Genomic DNA, 21,907 nt, shown 5'->3' with positions numbered 1-21,907 from the left:
TGTCAAGTCCCCTCATAATCTTATACGTTTTGATAAGATCACCTCTCATTCTTCTGAATTCCAATGAGTAGAGGTCCAACCTACTCAACCTTTCCTCATAAGTCAACCCCCTCATCCCCGGAATCAACCTAGTGAACCTTCTCTAAACTGCCTCCAAAGCAAGTATATCCTTTCGTAAATATGGAAACCAAAACTGCACGCAGTATTCCAGGTGTGGCCTCACCAATACCCTGTATAACTATAGGAGGAGGCCAGTTAGCCCATCGTGTCCGTGCCAGTCGAAAAAGAGCTACGCAGCCTAATCCCATCTTCCAGCACTAGGTCTGTAGCCCTGTAGGTTATGGCTCTTTAAGTGCATATCCAGGTACTTTTAAAATGTGATGTGGGTTTCTGCCTCTATCATCCTTTCAGGCATTGAGTTCCAGACCCCCACCACCCTCTGGGTGAAGAAATGTCCCCTCTAATCCTTCTACTGAGCGATAAGGGAGTAAAGGGTAATGGGGAGCGAGCAGGGAAGTGGAGCTGAGTCCACAATCAGATCTGTCATGATCTTATTAAATGGCGGAGCAGGCTCCATGGACCAAATGGCCTAATCCTGCTCCTATTTCTTATGTACCAACTCATCAGTGTACTTGTGGAGACTGACATTGGGTTGCAGGATGATGTCACCAAGGGGCAATATGTAGATGAGAAATAGAAGGGGGCACTATTTCGAAGAAGATCAGGGGAGTTATCCCGGTGTCCTGGTCAATATGTATCTATCCCTCAATCAGCATAATAAAAATGAACTATCTGATCATTATCATATTGCTGCTTGTGGGAGCTTGGTGTGCGCAAGTTGGCTGCCGCATTTCCCACATTACAACAGTGACTACACTCCAAAAGTACTTCATTGGCTGTAAAGCGCTTTGAGACATCCGGTGGTCATGAAAGGCGCTATATAAATGCAAGTCTTTCTTTCCTCTTTCTTTACGGCCATGGAAGGAGCGGCCAATCAAACTGTTAATCAGCCTGCAAATCCTTCCACTACCCTTCCCAAAGGGAACAGTGAGAAGACGTAAAAAGAAGGAGACTGCTGAATTCAATATTGTAAATTTTGGGGAAAATTTGGTGAAATGTTTTTCTAAAGATTTGATGGTCCAGTATAGCCAAAAATGTTCCTGATCTGATGTTGGTTTAAATTGACTGTAGGACTTCCCATTATTACTGTCAAATTTAACAGCAATTTTCATGCTGTGTACTGACATCCCTTGGAAACTTGTTTGGGACCGGCCAGATTTGGAATGATGAATAGTTGATCTCTCATGTCAGTACACATGGCAAATCAAGACCAAGTGTATGACATGGTCAGGTAAGTGGACAGGGAATAATTGAACCAATACGTGATTCAGTCCCCCATCTTAAAGTCATACATTCTACCCTTATTTTTGTATTTTTATCATAAATTCCTATGGCCACAGTTATAATGTAAACTGTAAACTTGATACTGTGGTGCTGCAGTGCCTCCAGTGGAGAGGGTTGTAATTACAGATTGACTTCAAACACAGATTGCCATGTTGATAAGCAAGTACTTAAGATACTTTAAATAAAATGATACAATGTTAAAAGTTACAGAGAGGCACAATTATTGATATGAAACGTATAAAGAAAAAAACCTCATCACCATCATAGGCGGTTCCTTGAACAAGGATGACTTGCTTCCACGAAAGTTCACAGATGTTTCAATGAAGGACCCGATGTTCCAGTCCTGAACTCCAATTGAGGGGGTGGAAGATGCCGGTGCGTGAATTTTTTTAACGTGTGGTGACCGTTGCACATCAGCCACCACACGGGCTTGACAGAGCTTGGCCTTTATCCAGTGGCAAGGATTAACCAGGACAACTGGAGACCCGCTCTGCTGCACGGACCTAGTGCGCACACATATCGCAGTGTGGGCTGGGCCGTGCTGCCCCTGGGCCCTCAGCTCTTCTGGGCCCCGTACCCTCATTCACCGCACCTCCGCCCATGATGTTCCAGGGCCCGGTGCTCCAGCTCTATTTATAGCCCCGACCTGCAGCGGTGTTCTCACACAGGTCGGGGCGACCCATGATGTATCAGTGTTACAAATGACCAAGTCTTAAATCAAGAAGCTCAAGTATAGTGGTTCTGGCATTGAAAATATAAAAGAAAGAAAGACTTGGATTTATATAGCACCTTTCACAACCACCAGACGTCACAAATCGCTTCACAGCCAATGAAGCACTCTTGAAGTGTAGTCACCATTGTGGTCAATGTGGGAAACGCGGCAGCCAATTTGCACACAAGCAAGCTCCCACAAGCAGCAATGTGATAATGACCAGATAATGTGTTTTTGTTATGTTGATTGAGGAATAAATATTGGCCTGCACACCAATGATAACTCCCCTGCTCTTCTTTGAAATAGTGCCATGGAATCTTTTACGTCCACTTGAGAGAGCAGACAGAGCCTCAGTTTAATGTCTCATCCAAATGACGGATCCACATGAAGATTTCTTCACTACATTAGTCTATGTAAACACCCTTTCGGTGTGTATGGTTCAGTCATTTTGCAATCATTCAACTCTTCAGTACTGAGGTGAATGATCAGCCATGATCTTATTGAATGGTGGTGCAGGCTCGAAGTGCCGAATGGCTTACTCCTGCACCTATTTTCTATGTTTCTATGTTTGCGCCAGAGAGTAAAAAGGAAAGTCTTAAATGAAATCCAAATTAGCCATCATCTATTTACAAGTTTTACTATTCATGTACACACAATATCTGCATAAGAATTTAATTTTCCACATTTAAGGCTATGGATGATTTACGAAAAGATGAAACTTGATAATGTAATTAAATAAAGGTAACATTTTAGAATTGGAATAAGCACGAGCAATAACTTTGAGGCTGTAAGGTTGTTCTGAATGTCTGATTATTCTTGATTCTGCAGCTACTCCAGATGTTGTCTGGAGATAATGAGCAATTCTACCAAATATGCCAGATGTCAATCGGCAGGTTATTCAGCGTACTCTTAGAGTTTAATTTTATGTTGAAACATTATCAGGGCGACATATTTTTTCCTCAAAAAGACATCTTTTTGTTGTGTAAGAAGAAATCCTGAAAAATTGTTTGCCCTTCAACTGGGGATTGATTTATGAATCTTTTATTTACCAAAAAAATGATTTAAAGTCAATGACTTACAAGGGAAACTTTATTCTCAGAGGTTAGAAAAGAGATAATAAAAATAAAGAAAGATTTCAGCATCCATTTCTCTTTGCTTAGCTGGGCAGGCAGTTCACTGAGTTATACTTTAGCTCAAAATTGCCACGACAGCAGCTTTCTTAGGCTTCTTTATTGAAATACTTTCACCTACTCAACCCTACAATCATTTACTAAAACTGATTTTCAGGCTGAACACTAGTGCATGTTTAATTTTCCCCATGAACGGATGCCAGAAACTGTTATTATATGGTTTTTGTTGTGAATTTCAGCAAGACTAGAATGTATTAAAAAAGACATATAATAATTGGACCCGAAACATTAACTCTGCTTCCTCTTCACAGATGCTGCCTGACCCGCTGAGATCTCCAGCACCCTCCGTCTCCATTCCAGACTCCAGCATCCACAGCATTCTGCCTTTGTATAATAATTGGAAGATTGACAGGCCCAAAATGAATACTGTGGCTTTATGCTGAATATAAAGACCACAACTTGGAAACTGTATCAAACCTGTCCATCCACTAATTAAATTTCCCGATTTTCATTTTATTTTCATACATATTTTGAAGTCTTGCCTTACATTTTCTTTCATGAACACCTCGCTCCCATTTCTTCATCTTCTTGTTCTTTATATCTTCACCAGCTGAGAGGTAGCTGCCCTTATCCCAGAGCGTCACCAATGCCAATAGCCAATAGCCAGCAGGAAGTGGGCCAAGATGACAGTAAGAGACTCTCTGTCCAATTGCTTCCTCTTTCCATGATCAATAGTTCATTGTGTGGAGGATCACAAATCCCAACCCATATCCTACCACTCTGACCCCATGCATTAATGCTGGAAAGCTCAGTGTCATTGTAACTTACAGCTGTAACTTGCAAGATCCTTAATTGTACAAATGTGCTAATGTTTTAAGAGTGTTTTGAAACAAGACATTTTATGAGACTATTAAACAAAATGATCATGAAATGCTGCTGTTGTGATCTCAAATTTGAAAATGTACATTTCTGGCAACCTGAATCCAAATCCACCTCATGAATAGATATCAAGAATAGGTATCTTCTGCTGCAGATCTAAGGTCCCAAGTAAAACTTTAGATGCCTGAGAGAGGGTGCAGAAAAGATTTACAAGAATGATTCCAGGGATGAGGGACTTCAGTTACGTGGATAGACTAGAGAAGCTGGGGTTGTTCTCCTTAGAGCAGAGAGGATTGAGAGAAGATTTGATAGAGGTGTTCAAAATCATGAGGGGTCTGGACAGAGTAGATCGAGAGAAACTGTTCCTATTGGCGAAAGGATGGAGAACCAGAGGACACAGATTTAAGGTGATTGGCAAAATAACTTTTTTACACAGGGAGTGGTTAGGATCTGGAATGCACGGCCTGAGAGAGTGGTGGAGGCAGACTCAATCACAGCTTTCAAAAGGGAATTGGATAAGTACCTGAGAGAAAAAAATGTGCAGGGCTACGGGGAAAGGGCGGGGGAGTGGGACTAGCTGGAGTGCTCTTGCAGAGAGCCGACACAGGCTCAATGGGCTGAATGGCCTTCTTCTGTGCTGTAACCATTCCTATAATTCTATATGTTTTGCAAACTTGTTTCTGCTTTTGCAGTTTAAGTTAGAATATAATCTGTGGCAACATTTATATGCAAGCCAACTCACTTTCTTCATTCTACTAGGAATGACTGTTTCAGTGTAGGGATTTTTCCCATATGTCCTGTTAATTAAATATACCCTGGCATAGCACCACAGTTTGCAGAGTTTGACTGGAGGAAGCCTACCCTGCTGCTATTTGCAACTTCCATATTTTGCACTGTTACTTAGACTTGAAGAGTGCAGACGGTGAAATGTTACAAAGCAGCATTCAGCTGTAAAATAGGAATATCATTAAAATATTCTAGCCTGAGCTTTACCTAAAAGGTTATACTCAGTCCTCATTTGCAACATAATTCTTTTAGAAATGTTCATTTGCTTTAGGGATGTGGCCAGTCTCTAGTTGGTCCAATGGCACGCTTCAGTTTGGGAATGGTGTATGAACAATGACATTGGAAACAATATTGTGCTACTCAGTGGCATGGTGCGTTAGACTCACGGCCTTCCATAAAGGCTTGCATTTATTTAGCGCCTTTCATGACCTCACGACATCCCAAAATGCTTTACAGCCAATCATCATCATCATCATCATCATCGGATAGACCATCAGCGGCAGGTCGGGGCCATAAAAGGAGCGGTGAGCAGCGGCCATGAGCAGCATGGCGCCATACCACTGCAAGGTACAGCGTAGGTTGTTGCAGGAGGGCAATGGTAGTGAAGAGGGACGTCACCAAGGTCCGGGTTGGTAATTGGAGCGTGGGCAGATACAGCAGGAGCGGCGAAAGATTGTAGAGGGATGTGATCGGGCCCAGGAGAGGCGTGAGTTCAGAGCCAGAAGCGGCATGGGCCCAGGGGCAGCACGGGCCCAGCCCACAGTGCGATATGTGTGCGCACTAGGCCCGTGCAGCAGAGCTGGTCTCCAGTCGTCCTGGTTAATCCTTGCCACTGGACCAAGACCTAGCTCTGTCAAGCCCGTGTGGTGGCTGGTGTGCAACGGCCACCACATGTTAAAAAAAATCCACACACAGGATTCTTCTACCCTGGAATATTAGGTCCTTCATTGAAACACCTGTGAACTCATCCCTTTTTGGCATGGAAGCAAGTCATCCTCGTCCACTCTAAAAATGAGTTTTTGGGTGACTGAACAGACCAATACAAGAACCACAGTCCCTGTCACAGGTGGGACAGACAGTCGTTGAGGGAAAGATTGGGTGGGACTGGTTTGCCAAACGCTCTTTCCGCTGCCTGCACTTGGTTTCTGCATGCTCTCGGCGATGAGACTCGAGATGCTCAATGTCCTCAGAAGTACTTTTGAGGTGTAGTCACTGTTGTAATGTGGGAAACGCGGCAGCCAATGTGCGTACAGCAAGCTCTCACAAACAGCAATGTGTTCATGACCAGTTAATCTTTTTCTTGTGATGTTGATTGAGGGATAAATATTGGCCAGAACACTGGGGATAATTCCCCTGTTCGTCGAAATAGTGCCACGGGATCTTTTATGTCCACCTGAGAGAACTGATGGGGCCTCGGTTTAACGTCTCATCCAAAAGACGGCACCTCTGACAGTGCGGCACTCCCTCAGCACTGCACTGGGAGCGTCAGCCTAGACTTTTGTGCTCAAGTCCCTGGAGTGGGACTTGAACCCATGACCTTCTGACCGAGAGGTGAAAGGTGAGAAACAATCTCCTTTTTTTTCCCTGTTTTATTTTAACTCCTATTTCCTTTTTCACCCAGGGAGCTCAAGCTTTGGATGCCCCATCTTTCCTTCATTATGGGAATATACTTGGTTTGTACCCTCGCTTTGCACTCTCACCTCTCAGTCAGAAGATTGTGGCTGACACACTGGGAAAAGTACGGGCTTTAAATACTGTCATTGGTTTAAAAGGGATGTATAATTTTAAATGTAATTTGAACATGTCTCATTTTAAGTTAGTGTACGTTATGCAAACGTGTATATTTTGTCACATGCACATTTAGTTGGGGACTCCGTCCCCTCATTCCCCTGACATTCCTGCCCCCCCCCCCCCCCCCCGTCGCAGTGGGTGACATGTGCAGTCGTGAGCCTATCACTGTATCACTCTCAGCCTGGAAAACACCATCAGGCTGTAGGTGGGTGGGAATGTGTGGCTGCAATCTGCTCCGCACGCCTACATACAAAGTCACAACATGAGCAGCATCGCAGCAGTACTACTCCATTTGTAATTAACATTTTATTGTATATTAACTATATTTTACTTGGCAGATCGCTGGTGTTAGATTCCCAGTATTAGTGATCCCACTATGAAAAGGGCTTAATGAAGGTGCATACTTGTGCACTGTGGCTAATGTCTGTTTATTTTGATCTTCACACCAACCTGGGATTACAGCGGGCTCCCTGAACACAGCTCCACATGATCTTGTAGATCCACCAACACAAAAACGAGAACACAATCTGTTATGTATGCATGTCAATGATGTACTGTAACACTAGACCTGAATGTACCTTCACCCTGTATATACCATACCTGTACACCAGAGGGTGCTGCTGCTGGAGACCCAAGGGTCACCTGTACACTGCAGGTAACCAAGTATAAAAGGGAGCTCACCTCTTGGTGTCCTCACTCTAGGAGCTGCAATAAAGTACAACAGTCTGTACAGTTCAAGTGCCATACCCCTGCCTCATGGACTCATTAACAGAGTGCTTACATACACAATACAATCGCAAGGAGATAATTAAGACAGCAAATACATACCGTAGTCCCAATTGGTAGCATAATCAGTTCCCTAATAAAATGTCATCTTTGATCGATTGGTAGCAATGCTTACTTCTAAACCAGAAGATACGAACAATGACGGACAGGTAAAGACCATCGGGTCCATCGAGCCTGTCCCACATAATTGCAATGCCTTGTGTATCACGACATATACACTCCACCCCACCCCAAACCATGTGATCACCTGGGAGAGGCAAAAAAAAACCAGATTAAAAACCCAGGCCAATTTGTGGGGAAAAAAATCTGGTAAATTCCTCTCCGACCCATCTAGGCGATCGAAACTAGTCCAGATCACCACTCTGGCCATGAAATTCCCTGCAGTACTTACATTCTCTAAGAAACAAATCCAGCTTTCACATTTTGTCACATGCACATTTAGTTGGGGACTCCGTCCCCTCATTCCCCTGACATTCCTGCCTCCCCCTCGCAGTGGGTGACATGTGTAGTCGTGAGCCTATCACTGTATCACTCTCAGCCTGGAAAACACCATCAGGCTGTAGGTGGGTGGGAATGTGTGGCTGCAATCTGCTCCGCACGCCTACATACAAAGTCACAACATGAGCAGCATCGCAGCAGTACTACTCCATTTGTAATTAACATTTTATTATATATTAACTCGATATTTTACTTGGCAGATCGCTGGTGTTAGATTCCCAGTATTAGTGATCCCACTATGAACCGAGTTTAATGAAGGTGCATACTTGTGCACTGCGGCTAATGTCTGTTTATTTTGATCTTCACACCAACCTGGGATTACAGTGGGCTCCCTCAACACAGCTCCACATAATCTTGTAGATCCACTAAGTAATACAAAAACGAGAATACAATCGCAAGGAGATAATTAAGGCAGCAAATACATACACACAGCAGCTTGTTCCAGAGGTCTACTATTCTCTGGGAAAAGAACCACCTCCTGACGTCTAACCTAGATCTAACCCTAAACAACTTAAATTTGTGCCCCCTGGTCCTGCCCAACCTATTTAATTGAAATAAACTGTCAGCTGGAACACCGTCTATTCTCTTCATTATCTTATAAACCTGAATCAGATTCCCCCTAAGTCTACGCTGCTCTAAGGCATAGAGTCCCAACCCTTTTAACCTATCTTAATAACTAAGATGCTTTAGACTTGGAATTAGTCTAATGGCCCTCTTCTGCATCCTTTCCAGAGCCTCAATATCACCCACTGGGTGAGGAGACCAAGATTGGACACAGTATTGCAAGTGTGGTCTGACTAAGGTCTTGTACAAGGACAAAACAGTACGCCTCGTCTTATACTCAATTGTCCTATGGATAACGTGTTCATGATGGCGAGTTTAAGCACCACTCTGGGCCTCGGGAGCATAATCCAAGCTGACAGTGTACAAGTGGGAGATTGGCTACCTTTGGAATAAGACAGATGTCAGTCTGGGTTGACGTTAAAGATCCCAACAATGTCCGAAGAACAGCGCTGAGTTCTCCAGGTTTCCTACCCAGCACTCCTCCCTGAGCCCAAGGCAGCTTAACTGGTCATTCAGGGGAGTTCGCCCCCGTGTTCTGGCCAATATTTATCCCTCAATCAACGTAACACAAAACAGATTATCTAGTCATTGTCACATTGCTATTTGCTGTGCGCAAATTGGCTGCCACGTTTCCTACATCATCATAGGCGGTCCCTTGAACGAGGATGACTTGCTGCCACGAGTTCACAGGTGTTTCGATGAAGGACCTGATGTTCCAGTACCTGAACTCCAGTCAAGGGGGTGGAAGATGCCGGTGCGTGAATTTTTTTAACGTGTGGTGACCATTGCACACCAGCCACCACACGGGCTCGACAGAGCTAGGTCTTTATCCAGTGACAAGGGTTAACCAGGACGACTGGAGACCTGCTCTGCTGCACGGACTTAGCGCGCACACATATCGCAGTCTGAGCTGGCCCAGGCTGGCCACACTGCGATATGTGATAAAAGAGCTGGAGCGGCAGGCCTGGGACGTCATGGTCCCCCCCCACCCCCCCCCCCGACCTGCGAGAGAACAGCTCCGCAGGTCGGGCTATAAAAGAGCTGCAGCAGCGTACCACTTCAACCTCCAGCGCGAGCTGCTCCAAGTGTGCGACGATTTTGAGATGGGCGACTGGGTGACATCATCCAAACCCTGGTCGCCATTTTGGAGTGTGGGCAGGAACTTACGGCAGGGCCTAGGTCCAGAGGAATGGGAAGGTCGGGGCGGAAGAGCGGCGAGTGTGTGTGGCGAGATGCGATGAATGTTTACGGCGGAGGAGCGGTGAGAGATCGTGGCGGAGGTGCGACAGATGAGGGTACGGGGCCCAGAAGAGCCGAGGGCCCAGGGGCAGCACGTTTCCTACATTGCAACAGCGACTACACTCCAAAAGTACCTCATTTGCTGTAAAGTGCTTTGAGACGTCTGGTGTCGTGAAAGGCGCAATATAAATGCAAGTCTTTCTTTCATTCAATTCATTTGTTAGCTGTAGAGTCTTGCTGTGGTCGTGAAAGGTGCTATATAACTTACTTTTCTTCATTCAATTAATTTGTTTGTTGTGGAGTCTTTCTGTGTATAAATTGACTTCTCCGCTTGTCTCCTGACCAATAGCAGCTATGCTTCAAAAGGGTAACTCATTACATATGTGAAAAGCTTCGAGATGCGGTAGGTCACTATATAAATGCAAGTTTTATATGTCTGCGCTAACATAAAAGGCACTCATGCATATATGCTTTGAAATTAAATGTAAACTTCAGAAGACAGCAGGTGGTAAGAAAATGTCATAAGCGCGCATCACGAGGCTGCACAAAGCGGTTCTCTCTGGGTTTGTGCCACCTGCCACTTTAATGGAAAACTTCACCTTTACAAGTCCACTTATGTACCGATGAGAATACCATGAATAATGCAACGCTGAGGCACAACGCAAGTGTTTCCTCTGTCAGACACTTGGGGCTTCAACTTTTCCTTTCAACATTCAAGCACATCCTGGGCACCTTTTTAAAAAAAAATGAGATGTAAAGTATATGGCTAATGAACGCCTGCAAATATCAGGTACAAACTCACTTAACTCTGCAAAGAAGGAGCCTCCAATGTATAATTGGTACAAAGCACAAGTACAAACTACATTCTTTCAATAAATTTTAAATAAATGTTTTTTTTAATCTGTAGGAGATTTAAAAACATCAGAATGAGAATAGAATCTTTGTAAGAAATAAAACACTTAATTCTCTCACTGCAAAAAACCCCCCCAGTAATTTGTTCATTATAGGAATGTGGACACAGAATGTTGTCACATTATCCCTTAAAGTCCTTCGCCTTTCACAAAAATACATGTACACCCTCAATGTTTGCATCATGGAATCTGCTAATTAATGATGGTTGCTGGAATATGAACAAAGAAGTATTATAATCAAATTGCTCTTTGAAGTACTGAATGTCCTCTTTCGCCTTCAATGTGTTCACAACAATCTTTTTATCATGTGCAAATGGGTTTGCTGTAAAGCTTTCAGGTAGAACTTACCACGTTAGTAGTGGTGTGTTACTGGATTTGCTTCACAAGTATGAGAACACATTCTGAAGTCTTTCTCAGGAGTACTGTAAGCCCAGGAATAAATCACTTTCAGGGCAATATTCATCTGCATTTGTTAGAACAGTAATGTGGGGAGATTCTAAATCACGTGTTTTGAGTTTAAGAGATATGAAGGCCTCTGTCTGCCCAAGTGCCGCCCAAAGCTCCACCGATGGCCGCTGAGGTACCCAACGGTTCTTTGGGCGGGATTTTCATCACCAAGGTCCCGCGAAGGTCGGCAGGCGGCAAATTAACGAGGTACGCTGCCAATCTGGGCGGCAGCCCTCATTCTCGGCGGCAGAGTGCCCAAGTGCCGCCGAGGATGGAGTCGGGCCCACGGAGGGTCGAAGACCTGAAAACAAAAATCAGCAGCGAAAAATTAAAAAAACTATCGGAAAATCTTCAGGGGACCCCATCAAGGTAAGCCGCTGTGGAAAAATCAAATAAAAAATGTTCACTATTAACTTTTTTTCCACCATCTTCCTACCTACCGGCGGGGACAGGCCAGCCTCCAGCCAGCGATCCACACACCCCCCCCCCCCCCCCCGTTCTGCCGCCGACTCCCGCCCACAACAATATCACGTCTCTGCAGGCGGGAGTCCACTTACGCTATTCGGCCGTCGGCGGGCACTTCGCGGCGGCTCTCCGCTCCCTCCCGCCTGCGTCGAAGGTGGCACTGGGCGGATGTTGCAGAGGAATGTCGGTGGCAGTCGGCGGTAAGTTCACCAATTTCAGGCCCATAGAATCATAGTATCTTACAAACTTACAGCATAGGAGGAGGCCATTCAGCCCATCGTGCCTGTGCCAGCTCTTTGAAAGAGCTGTCCAATTTAGTCCCAGACCACAGCTTTCCCCCTATACCTCTGCAAATAAGTCCTCTTCAGGTAATGTCCAATTGTCTTTTAAATGTTCCTGTGGAATCTGATTCCACTGCCCTTTCAGGCAGTGCATTCCAGATCTTAACAACCTTCTGTGTGAAAACCTTTCTCCTCATCTCCCCTCTAGTTATTTTGTCAATTATTTTAAATCTGTGACCTCTGGTCACCGACCCGCTTGCCAGAGAAAACAGTTTCTCGCTACTTGCTCTGTTAAAACCCCCCATAGTTTTTAAATACCTCTGTTGGGTCTTCCCTTAACCTCTCTGCTCGAAGGAAAACAATCCCAGCTTCTCCAATCTCTCAGCACAACTGAACTCACTCGTCGCTGGTATCATCCTGATAAACCTCCTCAGTACCCTCTCCAGGGCCTTGACATCCTTCCTAAAGTGTGGTGCCCAGAATTGTACGCAATACTCCAGCTGGGGCCTAACCATAGATTTGTAAAGGTTTAGCATGACTTCCTTGTTTTTATATTCAATGCCCCTACTTACAAAGCCAAGTCTCCCGTACGCTTTCCTAACCACCTTCTCAACTTGCTCTGCCACCTTCAATGATTTTTGAATATGCATCCCCCTCAAAATAATACCATTTAGATTATACTGCCGCCCCATGTTGTTTTACCCAAAGTGCATCTCCCCCTCAAGGTGGACTAACTGATATAGTTAATCGTCACCTCGCCCAGTTTCCCACTGCATAACGACCACGGAAGTAAACAAACGAAACCTCAGGTTTACCGGTTTTATTACGAGCAATGCGCGGGAAGATTCAGCTTAAAACCTCCGAAATACAAGAGGTTTCAAGTATAATTTATACAGGTTTTGGAGAGGAGCACCTTCCTACAAAATCCTCCATAGGTCTAATTCTATCAGTGAAGTTACATTGATTTGTCGACTCTTATCAAACTGTCTCTGAGTGGTATATGCAATTGCCCATCTTCTATGGTGTTGTTCCATGACTTGCATTTTGCGACAGTATAATAGATGCCTAAACTGGCTTCCTTATCTCTTGCTCGGAGACTTCTGATCAACAACTGCTGATTTTGCTGTTTAAGTATTACAGAGGTTATGAATTCACTTTAATGCATTATACATTTGTGCTATACCTACATAAGCAAGTGTTACATACATAGCCAATTATACAGACCCTCCTAATACTGATAAGTTCACTACCTTCAGCATAATTCTGACCACCTATTTGCAACTCTTACAATTTATCCCTTAAAATGCATCACCACACTTATCCGCATTAAATTGCATCTGCCATGTGTCTGCCCATTTCGCCAGTCTGTCTATCTATGTCCTCCTGAAGTCTGCTCACCGTCATGCTCACTATTTACTACATTGTCAAGTTTTGTATCATCCGCAAACTGCGAAATTGTGCTCCCCATACCCAAGTCCAAGTCATTTATACATAACAAAAATAGGAATGGTCCTAAAACCGACCCCTGGGGGACCCCACTGCATTCTTCTCTCCAGTCAGAAAAACATCTGTTCACCACTATGCTCTGCTTCATTTCCCTTAGCCAATTTTGTACCTTTAATACCATGTGCTTCTATTTTCTGAGTACATCTGTTATGGGGTACTTTATCAAATGCTTTTTGAAAGTCCTTATATACATCATCATCATCATAGGCAGTCCCTCGAAACGAGGATGACTTGCCAAAAAGGATGTGTTCACAGGTGTTTCAATCAAGGACCTAATATTCAAGGTCCTGAACTACGTCCGGAAGGGTGGAAGATGCCTGCGCGTGGATTTTTTTTAACATGTGGTGGCCGTTGCACACCAGCCACCACACGGGCTTGATAGAGCCAGGTCTTGGTCCAGTGGCAAGGGTTATCCAAGACGACTGGAGACCTGCTCTGCTGCATGGACCTAGTGCGCACACATATCGCAGTGTGGGCTGGCCCATGCTGCCCCTGGGCAGGGGCCCTTATATACAACATCTACTGCACCAACTTCAACAGCCATCTGTGTTAGTTCATCAAAGAACTCAATCAAATCAGTCAGACATGATTTGCCTTTAACAGATCCATGCTGACTGTCCCTTGTTAACCCACTTCGCCAAGTGAGAATTAATTGTGCCCTTGACAATGGTCTCTAGTAGTTTGCCCACCAATGACGTTAGACTGGTTGGCCAGTAGTTATCAGATGTAATACCTCTCCTCTTTTTTGAACAGGCATCTAACATTTGCAATCCTCCAGTCCTCTGGCATCATTCCAATATCCAAGGAAGATTGAAAAATTGTGGTCAGAACTTCTGCTATCTCCACCTTAGCTTGTCTCAGCAACCTAGGATGCACCCCATCTGGACCAGGTGACTTGTTGACGTTGAGTGATGATTTTGAACCTATTTAGCACCTCATTTGTATCTATTTTTACCCGAGCTAATATCTCTACTCCCCCCTCCTCTATGCTGACATTAACTTCAACATCTTTTGTGAAGACTGATGCACTGTACTTATTCAGTACCTCAGAAATACACTCTGCCTCCACAAGATGCTTTCCTTTTTTGTCCCTAATCGGCCCCACCATCCCTTTAATTATCCTTTTACTTTTTATATAATTATAAAAGATTTTTGGGTTCCCATTTATGTTACTTGCATACTCTTCATACTCTTTCTTTATATCCTTTTTCAGTGACCCCCTGCATTCTCTGTATTCTGCCTGGTTTTTGATTGTATCGTGTGCAATGTCCTTTTTTTCTGTTTATTTTAACTTCAATTTCCTTTTTCATCCAGGGAGCTCGAGCTTTGGATGCCCCATCTTTCTTCCTTATGGAAATATGCTTGGTTTGTACCTGAACTATCACCACCTTGATAGTCCACCATTGCTCATTGATTATTTCCCTCGCCAATCTTTGATTCCAGTACTCCTGTGCTAGATCCCTTGTCAAATCACTGAAATTAGCTCTCTTCTAGTTGGGTATTTCCCTTTGTCATTTTCCGTACCTATTTTAAAAACCTAATTATATTATGATCACTATTACCTGGATGCTCTCCCACTGAAACACACTCCACTTGCCCAACTTCATTCCCTAGAACTAGATCCACTGCTTCATTCCTTGTTAGGCTCGAAACATATCAAGAAAGTTCTCCTGTACACATTTAGGAATTCTTCACCTTCCTCGCCCTTCACTCTGCCTCCCACATACTACCCTATGTAAACTAGAGGTGATCCAAAACTCGGCTGTTCATGTCCTAACTCGCACCAAGTCCTGCTCACCCATCACCCCAGTGCTCGCTGACCTACATTGGCTTCCATTTAAGCAACGCCTCGAATTCAAAATTTTCATCCTTATTTTCAAATTCCTCCATGGCTTCGCCCCTCCCTATCTGTGTAATCTCCTCCAACCCCCCCCAAGATGTCTGTGCTCCTCTAATTCTGCCCTCCTGGGCATCTCTCATTGTAATCGTTCAACCATTGGTGGCCGTACCTTCTGTTGCCTAGACCCCAAGCTCTGGAACTCCCTGTCTAAACCTCTCCGCCCCTCTACCTCTCTTTTCTCCTTCAAGACTTCAAAACCTCTTTGACCAAGCTTTTGGTCACCTACACTAATTTCTACTTATGCTGCTCGGTGTCAAATTTTTATCACAATAGTACTCCTGTGATGCACATTGAGACGTTTCACCACATTAAAGGCGCTATATAATTATAAGTTGTTGTTGTTTTTCATCATCTATATTAGTGCAATTGAAGTCTTCTACTATGACTGCTCTCAGTTTATGTTGGTGGTTTCCATGGTGACCAGACTTCACGATTTGCTCTGCTCTTGGCGTTCCTTTACCCTTGTGATATCATGTACTTGGGATACTCACCTTTGTGAGGTGGGCCTTGCCGGGCAGTGACCATGCCTGACATTTAAAGTCTCTCTGCTGTGGAATCGTGAGAACTGGGAGAATGACAGGAGTGCAGCATAAGGTAAAATTACAGAAATGTACAGACACACAGCATGGTGCCATTGAGCTCATCCCAAAATTGCATCTTGTTTTGCAAAAGGAGGATTGCTGTAGTTCTGAAAGGGTAAGAAGCTGGCACGTTAAAACCAAACGAGACAAAAGAAATTAAAGCATGCCCTGTGGTGATGACTGCACAGGGAACATTCTGTGCCAAGCACCACAAATATCATTTAAAAAAAGATTTGACCATTTGAAAACCACCAGAACAATGGCATATTGAAACTTCACGCTTTAGATCACACCACAATGCCAAACATTCAATATCCTGAAATCGTAAAGTAATGTTGGCTGGGAGACAACACTAGTACAAAAAGCCCAGAGAAATCTAGAAATTTACAGGAAGGAGGCCAGTCGGCCCATTGTGTCCGTGCCGGCCGACAAAGAGCTATCCAGCCTAATCCCACTTTCCAGCTATTGGCCCGTAGCCCTGTAGAAACTTTTCTCCGGTAACTTTTTCGCGACAGCTTGTCTACTTTTGTATTTCAGATTTTTGACACTCCTTTAGGAGAGTGAAAGACAATTAGCTAATGAGGATGATGAAAATCTGGAACTCTCTCCCTCCCAATAAGCTGTTTGTTAATTAATTGATGTAGGGAAGCCTACTGCCCCAGCGAGAGAATAAGCAATTAAAATCAGTAGGAGGGATGCTGGAACTGACAACAGTTTACTCAGCCTGCAAAGAACGAATGGCAGCAGGCCAGGCTTAAATTCAAATTTCAAGTGGCCAGATAATAAATCGAAGTGATTTATGTTAAGTGACTGCAGCTAGGAATATTTAAAGGCTGTTTCAATGAAAGTTTGAAACTAAAATAAAATGACATGACATTGGAACTTATAAGGTCACCAATAGTCAGCAAAAAAACTGCTGAACAGTGTCAGCTGTGGCTCAGTGGGTAGTGCTCTCGCCTCTGAGTCAGAAGGTTGTGGGTTCAAGTCCTACTCCAGGAACTTGAGCACAAAAAAAAAATCTAGGCTGACAGTGCAGTGCTGAGGGAGTGCTGCTCGGTTGGAGGTGCTGTTCGGATGAGGCGCTAAACCGAGGCCCCGTCCGCTCTCTCAGGTGGATGTAAAAGATCCCGTGGCACTATTATGAAGGAGCATGGGGAGTTATCCCTGGTGTCCTGGTCAATATTTATCCCTCAATCAGCATAACAAAAAACAGATTATCTGGTCATTATCACATTGCTGTTTGTGGGAGCTTGCTGTGCGCAAGCTAGCTATCCCGTTTCCCACATGACAACAGTGACTACACTCCAAAAGTAGTTCATTGCCTGTAAAGCGCTCTGGGACGTTGTGAAAGGCGCTATATAAATGCAAGTATAAGATGCAATCCTGGAATAGTGCGACTGAAGCCAGAATCCAATTTCTGCAGAGCGGAAGTGGGATGAAATCATAGAGATGTCAAGATTATATTATCAGGGAGTGATATTCTGCAGCAAAAAAAGCACCGAGCCAGACAGCAAACCGTTTAAATGCATACGCATATTTCCAATGATGCGCAAAAAAGTAGATTACACTTGTTTCATCTGCAAATAAATGTCAGAGTTGACAGGTTAGTATTCCGCGCTTGACTCCTGCTCTTCAAAGTGACGAGCAGCAGGAATTGCCAGCGAGAAAGCGGTCACCGTTAGTGTGGCGCTGGAGGGTGCCCACGGGTGCACTTCTTGTGACATGTGTGGAGTGCTCCGGGGTGTTGAAAGTGCGATGGCTGACTCAGGCTGCACGTCGGAAAAAAATGTCTCACCGTGGGAAGAGTACAGAACATCGCTACCCTTACAGCCACCCACTGGCTGCTTTGCATTATTTTACAAGAGGGTTAGTCACCACTAGCAAGATACTGAGCGCACATGTTTACGGAGGAGACATATGCCAGAGTGTCATCCGAATATTTTTTTTCAAATACTGACGATTGCATTAGTGTGTGTGGACCTTTTGACTGCTGATTTTAAACCCGAATGTAACATGTCTGGTGCACCATGACCAGTCGTGAAATACCACTTAGTGCTTAACCAACTTCTCACTACTCAAGTGTGATGAAGTTAAAGAGCTTTTGCCTGAGCAGGCTGTGTGCTGTTTATTAAGTATTACTGCAGATAGCTCACCTGGTTATGTAGCCAACGATACCAAGATGGTGCCCGGAATGGCAGCTGTGCTGACCCGTGGCTATCCAATGCCACCGTACACCTTCTCGCCTCCATTCTCTTCCCCCACCACCGTATAAAGTTTAATCTTAAGCTTAAGTTCCCTCTGGCCCTAATCGCAGGTGCATTCCCCCCACCCCGCCCTGAAAACACAAACCCATGTTGCATGGACAACAACCTGGGTCCACCGACCGGTCCTCTCCGCAGTACCAACAACCTCCTGGACCTCTCCAGTGCACCTGGAACTCACTCCCTCTCCGGATTCCGAGGATGTGGAACAAATCCCCCAGGGCTGAACTCTGTCCTCCCGATCTGGCGGTGCCCTTCAGAATCCCTTCGGCCGGTTCAACGCCGGCCCCGGAGTCCCTTCGGCCAACTCGGAGCTGGCCTCGGCGGTGACCCCAGAGTCCCTTCGACCGGCAGCCCAATCTGTGGAGGCGAAAGCAGCTGGAGGAGCTGCAGTACAGCCACTGTTAGGCGCGGGTAATGGCCACCGCCACTCTGACTTCTCTCACGACCCCTCGAGAAGCTAAAATGGAGTGTCCCTCATCCCCACCCTTCATCACACCTCAGATCTCCCACCACCTTTCCTAAAGGCGCTGCCAATGCCGAGCTTACGGCTCACATCCCACCGTAGGCAACTAGGCCCGTGCAGTAGAGCCTGGTCTCCAGTCGTCTCGGACCCCCTTGCCAGTGGACCAAGAACTTGCTCTGCTCAGCTCGTGTGGTAGCCGGTGTTAAAAGAACTCACCCCCAGGCATCTTCCACCCTTCAAAATGAAGATCAGGACCTGGAACGTTAGAACCCTCATGGCCAACCCCAACAGCGACAGACTGGAACGGTGCACAGCTATCGTTGCCCGGGAGCTCAGACGCTTCGGCGTTGACATCGCCGCCCTAAGTGAGAGCTGGCGGGCAGGGGAAGGCCAGCTCAAAGAACAAGGTGGTGGTTACAACTTCTTCTGGAAAGGCAAACCAGAAGAAGAACGCCGTCTTCATGGAGTTGGCTTCGCCATCAAGAATGAGCTGATGGGCCGTCTCAGAGACTCCCCCCTTCGGGATAAGCAAACGTCCCATGACTCCCTGACTCACCCTAGCCCAGAACCAGTGCACCACAGTCATCAGTGCGTACGCCCCAACACTCGATGCAACAGAGGAGATCAAAGAGGAATTCTACTCCAGCCTCAAACAATCCCTGTCCCGAGTCCCCATGGACGACAAGCTGATCCTCCTTGGTGACTTCAACGCCAGAGTCGGTAAGGACACAGACCTCTGGGGAGGCGTGATCGGCAGAGAGGGGGCAGGGAAAACCAACTCCAACGGTACCTTCCTCCTGACAAAACGCCTAGAACATGACATGGTCATCATCAACACCTTCTTCTGTCAGAGGGACAATACAAGGCATTATGGCAACACCCTCGCTCCAAGCACTGGCATCTGCTCAACTACGTCATCGTCTAAGCGAGAGACCGCAAAGACGTGCGCATCACCCGTGCCATGATAGGAGCTGACAACTGTTGGACGGACCACCGCCTAATCCGTTCCGTCATTAACATCAATATAGCCCCAAAACAGTGACGGCAACAGAAACAATGCAGGAGAAAAATCAACGCTGGGGCACTCAAAGACCCAGTTAAGAAAGCCCTATACAGCCAGCATCTCACTGCCGACCCTCGACGACCCTGAGATGCAGAATGCCCACAGCGCTTGGTCTGCCCTCCAGGCCACCATAATCAGTGCCTGCGAAGAGACGCTCGGTCACTCAACCAGGAACCACCAGGACTGATTTGACGAGAACGACCAGGAGATCCAGGAACTAATAAGCCCCAAGCGCAAGGTATTTCTGAAACTAAAGCAGCAACCTAATTCGGGAGCAGCTAAGCAGCTCTACAGGCGGCTAAAGGCCAAGGTCCAACAAAAAACTACCACCTAAAGAATAGTTGGTGGGTGGAGAAAGCACAGAAGATCCAGAAGTTGGTCGAAAACCACGATGTTTGAGGTTTCTTCAGCGCAGTCAAGTCCACCTACGGCCCAAGCACCCAAGGCCCCACCCCACTGCTGGCCAAGAATGGAGAGGCACTCATTAAGGACACCGAGGCAGTCAGGGCCCGCTGGAAGGAGCACTTCAAAGATCTCCTTAACCGAGACTCTGCCTTCGACGCAAGTGTCGACTCCACCCCGCAGCATGCTACCCACCACCATCTCAGCAAACCCCAGCCCTGCACAAGGTAGAAAAGGCCATCATCCAGCCCAAGAACAACAAGGCATGAGGAGCAGATGGAATTCCCGCCGAGGTACTAAAGTATGGTGGAGAAGCACTACTGGCATGAATGCATGACCTCATCTCTCTTATCTGGAAGGAGGAGAGTGTGCCAAATCTCAGAGATGCCATAATCGTGGCCATCTTCAAAAAAGGGGACATGTCCAACTGCAGTAACTGCAGAGGAATCTCCCTGCTGTTGGCCACTGGAAAAGTCATTGCAAGAATCCTCCACAACCGTCTTTCTTGAAGGAGGAAAGAGAGGATGTGAGGCGGAGAGGCTTAGGCAGGGAGTTCCAGAGCTTGGGGCCTAGGCAATAGAAGGCACGACCACTAATGGTTGAGCGATTATAATCAGGGAAGCTCAGGAGGGCAGAATTAGAGGAGCGCAGATATCTTGCTGGGTTGTGAGGCTGGAGGAAATTACAGAGATAGGAAAGGGTGAGGCCATGGAGAGATTTGAAAATAAGGATGAAAATTTTGAAATCGAGGCGTTGCTTAACCGGAAGCCATTGTAGATCAGCGAGCATAAGGGTGATGGGTGAGCGGGACTTGGTGGGAGTTGGGACACGGGCAGCCGAGTTTTGGTTCACCTCTAGTTTACTAATAGTAGAATGTGGGAGGCCAGCCAGGAGTGCATTGGAATAGTTATGTCTAGAGGTAACAAAAGCATGGATGAGGGCTTTAGCAATGGATGAGCTGAGGCAAGGGCGGAGACGGGCAATGTTACAGAGGTGGAAATAGGCTGTCTTAGTTAGGCTGCAGATATATGGTCGAAAGCTCATTTCAGAGTCAAATATGACACCAAGGTTGCGAACAGTTTGGTTGAGCCTCAGACAGAAGTTGGGGAGAGGAATGGAGTCAGTGTCTAGGGAATATAGTTTGTGGCGGGGACTGAAAACAATGGCTTTGGTCTTTCCAATATTCAATTGTAGATAATTTCAATTGCTCATCCAGAACTGGATGTCGGATAAGCAGTCTGACAATTTAGAGACCGTGGAGGGGTCGAGAGAAGTGGTGGTGAGGTAGGGCTGGGTATCATCGACGTACATGTGGAAACTGGTGCTGTGTTTCCAGATGATGTCACCAAGGGGCAACATGTAGATGAGAAATAGGAAGGGGCCAAAGATAAACCCTTGGGGGACAACAGAGGTAACGATGCGGGGATGGGAAGAGAAGCCATTGCAAGTGATTCTTTGGCTATGATTACAGAGATAAGAATGGAATCAGGCGAGTGCAGTCCCACCCAACTCGATGACGGTGGAGAGGCGTTGGAGGAGGATGGAGTGGTCAACTGTGTCAAAGGCTGCAGACATGTCAAGAAGGACGAGGAGGGATAGTTTGCCTTAGTCACAGTCACAAAGGATGTCATTTGTGACTTTGATGAGAGCCGATTCGGTACTGTGGCGGGATGAAAGCCGGATTGAAGGGATTCAAACATGGAAAAGCAGCAGAGTGAGGGTAATTGGATAGCCCTTTCAAAGAACTGGCACAGGTACGCTGGGCCGAATGACCTCCTTCGGTGCTGCGTGATTCTATAATTCTCCCGTGGCTGAAGAGCTCCTCCCAGAGTCGC

The sequence above is a fragment of the Pristiophorus japonicus genome, chromosome 16 (assembly GCF_044704955.1).
Source record: "Pristiophorus japonicus isolate sPriJap1 chromosome 16, sPriJap1.hap1, whole genome shotgun sequence".
Classification (NCBI taxonomy): domain Eukaryota; kingdom Metazoa; phylum Chordata; class Chondrichthyes; family Pristiophoridae; genus Pristiophorus; species Pristiophorus japonicus.
This window is presented reverse-complemented; position numbering follows the sequence as displayed.